General features: G+C 36.8%; 1 protein-coding gene across 1 annotated transcript in view; it reads right to left on the reverse strand.

The window, feature by feature from the left end:
- The window catches only part of LOC115214953, a 479,885-nt gene extending 478,514 nt beyond the window's left edge, over positions 1–1,371 (reverse strand). Inside the window, exon 1 of the mRNA XM_029784046.2 lies at positions 1,013–1,371. The gene's annotated coding sequence lies outside the window, so the exon portion shown is untranslated. The remainder of the gene's footprint in view (positions 1–1,012) is intronic.
- Between the last annotated feature and the right edge of the window lie 9,767 nt (positions 1,372–11,138).

Genomic DNA, 11,138 nt, shown 5'->3' on the forward strand with positions numbered 1-11,138 from the left:
GTGGTGGAATTTGAACTCAGAACGTAGCAACAGACAAAATACTGCTAAGCATTTTGCCCAGTGTGCCAACAATTCTGCCAGCTCACCACCTTAAATGAAAATAATAATAATAATAATAATAATAATAATAATAATAACAACAACAACAACAATAATAAAAATAATAATTTTGTCTGTGTATACATAAACATACAGCTGTAGATGTGTGTGTGTGTTGAAATATTCTTTACACTCTCTTTATCGTTTATGTTTCAGTCATTTGACTGCGGCCATGCTGGAGCACCGCCTTTAGTCAAGCAAATCAACCCCGGGACTTATTCTTTGTAAGCCTAGTACTTATTCTATCGGTCTCTTTTGCCGAACTGCTAAGTTATGGAGACGCAAACACACCAGCATCGGTTGTCAAGCGATGTTCAGGGGACACAAACATATACACACACATACATATATATATATACATATATACGACGGGCTTCTTTCAGTTTCCGTCTACCAAATCCGCTCACAAGGCTTTGGTCGGCCTGAGGCTATTGTAGAAGACACTTGCCCAAGGTACCATGCAGTGGGACTGAACCCAGAACCATGTGGCTGGTAAGCAAGCTACTTACCACACAGCCACTCCCACGCCTATAATAATAATAATAATAACAATAATAATGGTTTCACATTATAATAATAATAATAACAACAACAACAACAATGATAATAATAATCAAAAAATAATAATTTTGTCTGTGTATACATATACGTGCCGATATAGATGTGTGTGTGTATGTGTGTGTATGTGTGTGTGTGTGTTTGTGTGTATGTGTGTGTGTGTGTGTGTGTGTGTGTGTGTGTGTGTGTGTGTTGGAATGTTTACTCACATACATATTTATCTATTATCTCAAGCTGCTGTAGTATGGCCCCATGGGCCTGAATTGTAAAAATGTGTTTCATTCATGGAACAACAACAACAACAATACTTTTAACAATAACTTCAACAACAACAACAACAGCAGCAGACCCCTACCTGCAATGTGGTTTTGGTGAGGGTCTCCGAAGGTACTCACAGATCCCTTCTTTTCTCTCTCGTCATCTCCAGTTATCCTGTTTATGAATATTCACAGACTGTATTAAGAAGACTATACTCGGACAAGGGAATTCAGAACTAGGGAGTTTTTCATGCTGGGTTTGTAGGGAATTTTTCAAGGGAGTTTTTCTCACTACATTAATACATTTTTTTTTATATGGATGGGGAAGAAAGTTATAGGGACTTTGATTATTTTGTTTATTAATTTATTTTTTGCAACAAGTTTTTAGGGAGTTTTACAGTATGTTCTTAAAGGAATTTTTCACTAGGGAATTTTTAATAGATTTGTATAAAAGGAAGTCCTTTTTTTTTATATTTTTATAATGAGTTTATCGGAAAAGTTTTTGATGAGTTTGTGGAATGTTTTTTCAGAAGGTTTATGAGTTTTTTTACAAAAAGATTGTAAGGAGTTTTACTCAGTTTTGTTTTTTTTAGATTACTTGTGAGATTTTTTTGGTAAATTTAAAAGTGATTTATTAAATTTATAGAAAGTATTTAAATTGATTTGAAAGGTACTCCTTTCTGCAATAATTTTTAAAGAAGGAAGTTTTTGCTTGTTTTTTTGTTTTTTTTTCAGTAGGGAGTTTCTTTTCTAGATTTCTAGACAGTTTTTTTTTCCAAGGTTTTTAACACATTTCTGAATTTAAAGGGATCTCTTTTTTTTTACAGTTATTTTCTTTAGCATATATTCAGGAGTTTTTGCAATCATTTTAACATATCCTTCATGATTTGTAAAAAGTTTTTCAGATATTTTCACAGAATTTTTTTTAAGGTTTATTCAGATATTTTCAGAAGGTTTGGAAAGGGGATGTTTCTTAAAGAATTTCTTTAATTATATCTTTTTTTCCCTAATTCTATAATCACAAAATCTATAATTGCGTTTTGTTCTTTGTTTTATAAAAGGGTGTCACAAATTTTTCCTTATGGATTTTTAAATGATTTTAGGAAAGCTCAAAAGAGGTATTTTAAGGGTTTAAGTATCTCAAAGTCACATTTTATAATTCTTATTACATTGGCTTCAAAGAAATTCCATAACCTCCTAGAGTTTTTAACTTTTCAGCAATAATAAAGTGTTTGAATGCAGTTTTAAGGATGCAGTCCCCCTTTTCTGTGTTTTTTTTTTTTTTTACATTGAAGAAAATCCCATTATCTCCTTTGATGTTTTCAATTCAATCCAACACAATAGTCATTATTTTATTTCATTTATGAATGACACTAATGTCCTTGAAAGGGGCATAAACCCCAGAACCTTCTGTTTCACACTTCACTTTATAATGATCCAAAGTTGCATGTGATTCCTATGGAAGAATTTCTTAAGCTTTAAAGAGATTCTTTAACTGCTTATAGAGTTTTCCGAAGATTTTCAGATATAAGAAAGTGTTTCAAACATTTTTTAAGGGTTCCTTTCACTGGTTCCCTTTTCCTTTTATTTATATATTTATATATTTTTAACTTTTAGTTTTTTTTTTACAATGACACCTTCAAGAAAATCCCATTAGGTCTTTTGATATTTTCAATTCAATTATTAACATTTTGTTTCATTTACACATGACAATAATGTCCTTGAGAAGGGCATAGATGCCACTGCTTCACATTCCATGATGATATCCAAGACTGTGTGTGTTTCCTATGGAAGAATTTAATATATATTTTATCATTCTATGGATTTCCTTTTCTCAGTGTAGCTGCAGTTGCTGTCGATGCTGAAATTGGCACCGAGAGTATTGTTGCTGTTGATGTAATGGCAGTAGTAGTGGTGGTGAGGATTGTTGCTGTTGTTGTTGTTGATGGTGGTGTCGGTGGTGTTGTTGGCGGTGTCGTAGGTGTAGTCGGTGGTGTTGAAGGTGTCGTAAACAGATGATCGGCTTCGATACGTCTCTCCTCTTTCGCCATCCCCATCTTCGATGCCTCGGCCGCCGCTGTCGCCACCACCACCTCCACCGTGCACGTTCCTGTTGTTGTCATCGCAGTAACCTGTTGCTCTTGTTGCTGTTGCTACTGCTAAAGCTATGGTTTTTGCTGTTGTTGTTGTTGTTGTCGTTTCATTCCCCCTTCTCCAAATCTTCTAGAACTTACTACTACGACCACTACTACTTCTACCACCACCACCACCACCACCACTACTGTTACTACTGATATTACCACGACTATCACCACCACCACCACTACAACTATTACTTCTGATACTATTACAACTACTACTACTACTACTATTACTACCACCACCACTACAACTACCACCACCCACCTCAACTACTACTACTTCTACAACTGCTATTTCTACTATTACTATTACTACTATAAAGGGTGTTTATTATTCTTCATTGAAAGGTGGTGATGTGTGATTTGAGGGAGATTTAGCTGTTATTTCTAGCAGACCAAGAGACCATGTAGAGGCGGCTGTGGTCAATGTTGGGAGTTTAGTTGATAATTTTTGCTGCCAATAAATAATAATAATAATAATAATAATAATAATAATAATAATAACAACAACAACAATAATAATAATGTTGTTCACATTGCTGCTACATTATTCTTCTGAGCTAATAATATCGTCAGTTATTTTCCCCAAGTTATCACTGGTTGAGTAAACCTTGGATCAAAGATATTCCAGTTTTATCATTGTTTGCTTACTTGTTTATTATGGATATAGTGCATCCAATACTACATTATTCTATGCGTCCTTCTGTTCTTGGAATAACAAAATCTAATTTGAAAGTAATTTGGCTGCTATCTCTAGCAGGTCAAAGGCCTATATACAGGAATTCCTCTGACCTTGTTAACGTTGATTTTTTTTTTTTTACAGTTTTCTGGATAATATTGTTGTCGATGTTGTTTATGAGGTTTTCATTTTTTTTAGAATGCTCCTTGTTTTTATTGAAGCTGTTCTTTGCAAATTTTCTTCTTTTTTCATCTTCCTTATAATGATGTTTTTGTCAATAATGTTGTTCTTCTTCTTGTTAATGTTGTTTGGCATCATAATGTTGTCATCATCATCATCATTATCATTGCAATTCGATTTAATGAATGATATAGTTCTTAAATTTATTGTTTGTCTGTGTTGTTTTTCTTACAATATCTCCATTCTTAATAATGCTGTTTTTACATCATAATGTTGATAATTTAATGAATTATGTTCCAATTGTTGCTGTCGTTTAGCCCTAGGTCGTCTCAGATTGAGCAAACCAGACAGACCTTTAATCAAATAAAAAAGAAAAATTCCTTCCACAAAACTGCTTTCATTTTTGGATTCCTGGGAAAATTCTTCCAGCGAAGAAACTGTTTTTAAGTTTAAAAAACAAATTCATTATCATTTTTTACTCCAATTTTGGTAGATTCATTTTCCTTAATGTTGATTTTAAGGATGTTAATTGATGGAAAATTAATTATAACGTCGTTAATATTATGTTTTTGTGACTTATATAAAGCTGTTGATGTTATATAATAATAAATTGTGTCGTATATAAATTTTACTTTTTACCTATCATAAGTAGAATCAGGTCAGTGAACAGGTAAGGGAGTGGGATGACAGGAAAAAAAGGGTTAAGAAACACCTGTCTGAGATATTTTTCAAGGTAGTAAAGTGTGATTTAAGGGCAATGTGACTGCTATTTCCAGCAAAGTGAAGTGACCATGTAAAAGCTTCCTCTTTGCAACAATTTCAGATATTTTAGCTCCAAATAATGCTGATTCTGTTAATATTTAATTTGATAGTGTTGATGCTAATAATAATAATAATATAAATGTTAATATGGTTATCTAAGGATAATATTATCCAATGTGCCGTTCCATTTTTTAAGACAGTAGAGGGTGCCAGCTGAAGATTTGGCTGCTATTTCTAGCTAGACAAGTGACCATATAAGTACTCCCTTGTTAGTTCGTTGCCGTAGTTGTTGTTATTGTTGTTGTTTCTCTTAATTATAATAACAATGTTATTGTTTTTAAAATAATAATTATTTCTTCTCATTACAGTCATGGTTAATAATTAGTACAACATCTTTATGATATTAATAATAATATCGTTTTGTTAGTTTCAAGCATGTGACTTTGTTGTTGTTGCTGCTCCTACTTTAATTAATTAATTAATTAATTAGTAATAATTAATAATGTTGTTGCTGTCATTATTGTTATTACTAATATTCGCTTTTTTTTAAATTAATGTTGCAGTTATTTAAACTCGGGTCAAACCACATCAAGGAAGAAGTAGACTTATAACGAAAGGCATTCCAAGCGTGACCATAACATCTTTTGTTGTTGTTCAAACATGACTTCTCTAGATTTGTCCTTCGATTTTTTTTAAACTGATGCTTCTGTTAAACCGGAATTTTTTGTTTGTTTTTCCATGAACATAATGTCAGGGGACTGTTTTGATGGTTTTGAGGGATTGTTGCTTGTCAATTATGTTGTTAATGTTGTTTCTTTTGCTAGTTACGGAAAGATATTTAATGGCTTAATGCTGTTATTTGTTATTGCATCTTCTTTCATATTTTTTCATTATTTTTCTTCTTTCTTGTCATCGTGACCGACATTGCAGGCGTGAAGAGAAAGAGAGAGGCAGACGATGGAAATTGTCGGCGGCAGACGACAGATGAAGGAGTTGCTGGAAAGAGTAAAAGTGAGAGGAGGAAGAATGAAGTGAAAGATGATGATAGAGTAGGAGGGGGCAGAAGAAAGAGAGAGAGAAAGAACAACAGAGTGGTTGACTGAGTGAGATGAATGAGTGAAGTTGATTTATTGGATAAGGGAGAAAGAGTGATTGAATAATTGATTAATATAGAAAACGTGAGAGTAATTGGTTAAGAGAGAAAGCGAAGGAGAGAGAAAGTAAATATTCGAATGAATATGAAAGAGTTATTCGTTAAGAAAGTGATTGATTGAATGATAGGGGGAAAGATTGATTGAATGAAATAAAATAACCCGGGGAGCTGAATGAGCAAGGGAGAAAACCTTAGTAAATGAGTGAGTAAAAGGCAAGTATGACTGAGAGAGAGAGAGAAAGTGAAAGTGAGGAGAGAAACAAAGAAATTGCCGGTAAGTCAACAGATCGAAGAAAGGGTAAAGGTGTAAGAGAGAGGAATGGAGCGTAACAGATGATAGAGTGAGAGTGAGAGAGAGAGAGAGAGAGAGAATAGCTGATTGAATGGATGAGAGAGACAGAGTAGGAGAAAGACGAACAGAAAAAAGAGCTTTGAGAATACCTTGTCTTTCACAGACGACAGATTGGATGAGTGGGTAGAGGTGAGAGGAGGATGAGTGGAGGGAGAGTGTAGAAAAGCAGAAGAAAGAGAAACAGTATGTGCGTAAGAGAGAGGGAGTAATTAAGTGAAAGAGGGAGTAAGTGAGTGAGAGATAAGGAGAGAGTAGCTTCGATTATGAAACTGTTGGTGACAAACAACAAATGAGGAGAGTGAAAGTGTGAGAGAAGAGAGAGAGGGAGAGAAGAGAGAGGGAGTTAAGAGAGAAAGTGGTGGAGAAAGATAAAGAGAGAAGGAAAGAAGAGCGGGAGAAGGAGGGAGACAGAATGAGAGGGGTAGAAGGATAAAAGTAGAGGGAGTGAGAGGGGGAGAGGGAGAGCGATAAAGTAAAAGAAAGTTGCTTGTAAAATGAAAGTGTAAGCAACAGCTGAAAAGAGAAAATGAAAGAGTAAGAGTGGGAGAAGAGAAAAAGGTGGAGAAAGATAGAGTTTAGTTAGAGAGAGAGCGAGAGAGAGAGAAAGAGAGAAAGACAGAAACAGATAGATAGACAGACACATAGACACGGAGTCACAGATGGAGAGAGAGTAATGGAGACAGAGAGAGAAGGAGAGGGAAAAAGAAAGAGGTGAGAGAGTAAGTGGCCTTTGGATAATAGATTAGGGAGGTGCAGAGGTGGGTGAGAGGCGCGAAGAGTCAACAGTAATGAATTGCAGAGAGGGAGAGGACACTAAAGGGGCTTACTGTTGTTGTTGTTGTTCAGCCCTTGGTCATCTCTGATCGAGCAGACTTGTTATCAATGGCATTTCCAACCTTGACCATCTCGTTTTTTAACAACGCACAACGCACCCAAGATTATATCATTTTGTAAGAGAGTAAGGTGTGATTTCAAGTTGATTTGACAACTATTTCTAGCAAGTCGAGCGAGTGCGTCCAGGAGATGGGTAGGATGAAGAAAGAGGGCGCAGGAGGGGGGACAAAGAATTAGAGGAAGATAGAGATAGAGTATGATAGAGAGAGAGAGACGAAGAGAGAGAGAGAGAGTATAAAATAACGGTAAGGAAAAATATGAAAACCATTAAAGGTGTAGTGAGAGTGGAAGAGAAAGAAGGGGAGAAAAGAAGAGCAAAGAAGGCAGAGGCGAAGGAGGGGGAATAAAAGTGAAAGTGAAAGAAGCAGGGAGAGAAAGATGGAAAAGAAGAGAGAAGTAGGAAAGAGGGTGAGAGGCAAAGCATAGCATCCATGTTTTCATAACTTCATATTAATATCTACAAAAAGAAAAAACAAGACGCAGCTGATATTTTTAGTTATATTTATTTAATTATTTATGATGTAATTAGGAGTCATTACGACCGAAAGGTATACGTGTCGTGCCTCTGTCGCTCTCTCCCCCCCCTCTCTCTCTCTTTTCCTCCTGGATTTCCCAGTCCCACTCCATTACTCTCTCCCTCTCTATCTATCTCTCTCTCCCCTCTCTCCCTTTCTCCCTCTCTCAGTTGAAGAATTACATGTTCAAGCACTGCTCTTGCACTAGGAGCAAGACCCAAAGTATTTAGCAATCCTGTAGCCACAACCTCCCATTGGCAGCTATTGTTGAGCCCTGGGTGAACCAAACCTTCATTGGGTAGTCTTCTTATAAAGGAAGACATTCTACCCATAACAATCCCATATTTTTGTATATCCAATTCACTGTCTTTTTTTTAAGATACAATGATATGATGTGAAGAAAATGTAGCTATTATTTCTAGCAGGTCAAAGATGGCAAGCTGGCAGAATCGTTAGCATGCCAGGCAAAATGCTTAGCAGTATTTCATCTGAGTTCAAATTCCATCAAAGTCAACTTTGCCTTTCATTCTTTAGAGGTCAATAAATTAAGTACCAGTGAAACACTGGGGTCCTTGTAATTGGCTAGTCCCCTCCCCACAAAATTTCAGGCCTTGTGCCTTTAGTAGAAAGGATTATTTCTAGCTGGCTGACCGTCAATGTCAGAAACTACCGTTTTGTCTTGTCCATTCAGAAGTTGTCATTATTATCGTTGTTGATGTTTATCCCCAAGGCTAACCATGAACCAACAACATCTAATTCTTATATCAAAGGCTACATTTAGTCTTTTGTATCTTTTAATGATGGTAAGGTATGACTTATGGGCGGTTTGGCTGTTATTTCCAGCAGGACAAACGACCATGTGGTGGTACCCTTTTTAGTTTGTGATCTGTGTGACTAAGAGGCCAGAAGGTAGAAGACCATCAAGTTGGTTGTGGAGGCAGCAGAAGTTGCTACATGTTGCTTCAAAGTTCAGGAAGTATGTACTCCAGAAAAAGTAGTACTACCTGAGGCAGTGCAAGCTGGACATAAGCTGGGAGTTTGATCAACCTCAGCTGGATCGCCTGGGCAAGGGTATCTGATGTTGAAAGACCTGAAACATCTAATGACCATAAGAAACATCATCAGATGATGTTTGGAAAAATGGTCACTGTACATATAACCAATGTATGAGGGAGTACCCAAAAGAAATTGGAATTTTGCATATTATTTTATTCACTTAGTTTTAGATGTTTATACTTTTATTGCCTCCATTTGAAGCATTGCATCAATGCAGACATGTTTCCCACTGTTCAAAGCAGTCCTGGAACTCTTGCAAAATGATGCCTTTAAATACCTCCAACATTTTCACATCTGCAAATTCCTAAGTACTAACTTTCATTACCAATGATGACCTTTGAAAAAATCTGGATCAGCTTCCATCTGTTCTTTCAGTTCATGGCACATATTCAATTGAAACAGCTTTTGATCTTCCACAAGCAAACGAGACACATATTCTGCTGCAACTCTTTTCATTCACAATTCCTCATTCAGAATTCATTGGCAGGAGCTCCAGGACACAAAAGTCATATCAACAGGTTTGTTAATTGTTGGATGATGATCCTCTGAGATCGCTTCATGGATTTCATGATGTTTTCATTTGTTCAGGTCGACAGTCGCCCCGAACAAGGTGGGTCTTAAAGTGACACGGGACCATTCCTAAAGCATGAAAACCACTTGTAAACTTGCATTTTGCTCATGGCAGCATTCTTGTAAGCTGTTTGAAGCATGACAACTGTTTCGGCTGCCATTTTCCCCAGCACAAAAAGAGGATTTCATGGAAGCATGCTGTTCCTTCATTTCAGCCATTGCAAAAATCAACAAATAGGGGAGAAGCACTGCAAAGCAAAGACACACCATGTGGCAGTGTGACTTCACATGACTTCTAGCAGCATAAGCTTGAAGTACAACAGGCTTAACCTGCAGAGAATGTTTCTTATTTCTTTATAGACCACAAGGGGCTAAACATGGAGGGGGACAGACAAGGACAGATAAAGGGATTAAGTCGATTACATCGACCCCAGGGCATAACTGGTACTTAATTTATCAACCCCAAAACGATGAAAAGTAAAGTCAACCTCGGCAGAATTTGAATTCATAAACATCTAATGACCATAAGAAACATCATCAGATGATGTTTGGAAAAATGGTCTCTGTACATGGTCACCAATGTATGAGGGAGTACCCAAAAGAAATTGGAATTTTGCATATTATTTTATTCACTTAGTATTAGATGTTTATACTTTTATTGCCTCAGCATTTTGCCCGGCGTACTAACATTTCTGCCAGCTCGCCGCCTTCAGAGAATGTTTCTGATTACTTTTGGGTACCTCCTCATATTCTATCACTGGGGTTATGTTATCACCATCAGGCATAGTTCAGCATGAAAGAACAGAGGACAGGCATGGATTCACAGTTTAGAAGTTTGCTTCACAACCAGATATTTCCAGTTTCAATCACACTGTACTGTATCTTGGATACAAGTCTTCTACCATAGCTGTAGGTTAGCATTTGAACCAGCCATGTTTATCCCAGATCTTCTCCCTATTTTACGTTCAAACCAACCAGATCTGGCCTTTCACACTTACCCTACAATGTCATTCTAAAAATAAACAATCACATCATCAAAGACTTGAAGCTGTGAAATGGTATATAATTAACACAAAACAGTATGAATAAAAAAGCCTTACTTTTGAAAGAGTAATCTGAATGCTAATGGGTCAACCAATAGCTTGGGAGTTATATTGAATCATGCATGGATATGCATGGATATGGATCTTAAGTGTATGCTACAGCACCATTTTTAGATGTTCTGCATTTCGTCTTTTGCATATCTTTTATCGTCTACTGTTCATTAGATTCTGGTCATGCTGAAACACCACTTTGAAGGGCTGGCCTGAACACATTGCCCACACCCCCAGTATTTGTTTGTGAGTCAAGTATTTATTCAATTGGTCTCTTTATGCCAAACCATTAAGTCACAGGGACATAAACAAAATAACACCAGTTATCAAGTGGTGGTCCAAAGTGCCGTGGAGTGGGACCGAACATGAAATCACCTGAAGAGTTGTGAAGTCAAAGACACATATGCATATGCAAATGATGATGGTGGTGGTGGTGGTGGTGGTGGTGGTGGCAGCGGTGGTGGTGGTGGCAGTGGTGGCGGTGGTGGCAAACAGCTGGAGTGTTGCTCGCACAGCATTAAACATGTTGTGACATTTAGTTTCACTGCCCCGTGCCCAGTGTCCAAATCCTAGCAGGATCAAAGAAAATACAAAATAACTGAAACATTCTGAGTTCAAATCCCACTTAGGTCAACTTTACCTTTCCTCCATCCAGGGTCAGTGAAAAAAAAATCTGCTTTCCCATGCTGGAACAATGAGTTGGACAGCTTTTACTGAGGCAGTGCTTTACGGTTGGATAGTGGAAGTGCATAGCTTAGTGGTTAGGATGTTGGACTCATGATCATAATATTGTGGTTTCAATTCCTGGACCAGGTGACATGTTGTGTT

The sequence above is a fragment of the Octopus sinensis genome, linkage group LG8 (genome assembly GCF_006345805.1).
Source record: "Octopus sinensis linkage group LG8, ASM634580v1, whole genome shotgun sequence".
NCBI lineage: Eukaryota > Metazoa > Mollusca > Cephalopoda > Octopoda > Octopodidae > Octopus > Octopus sinensis.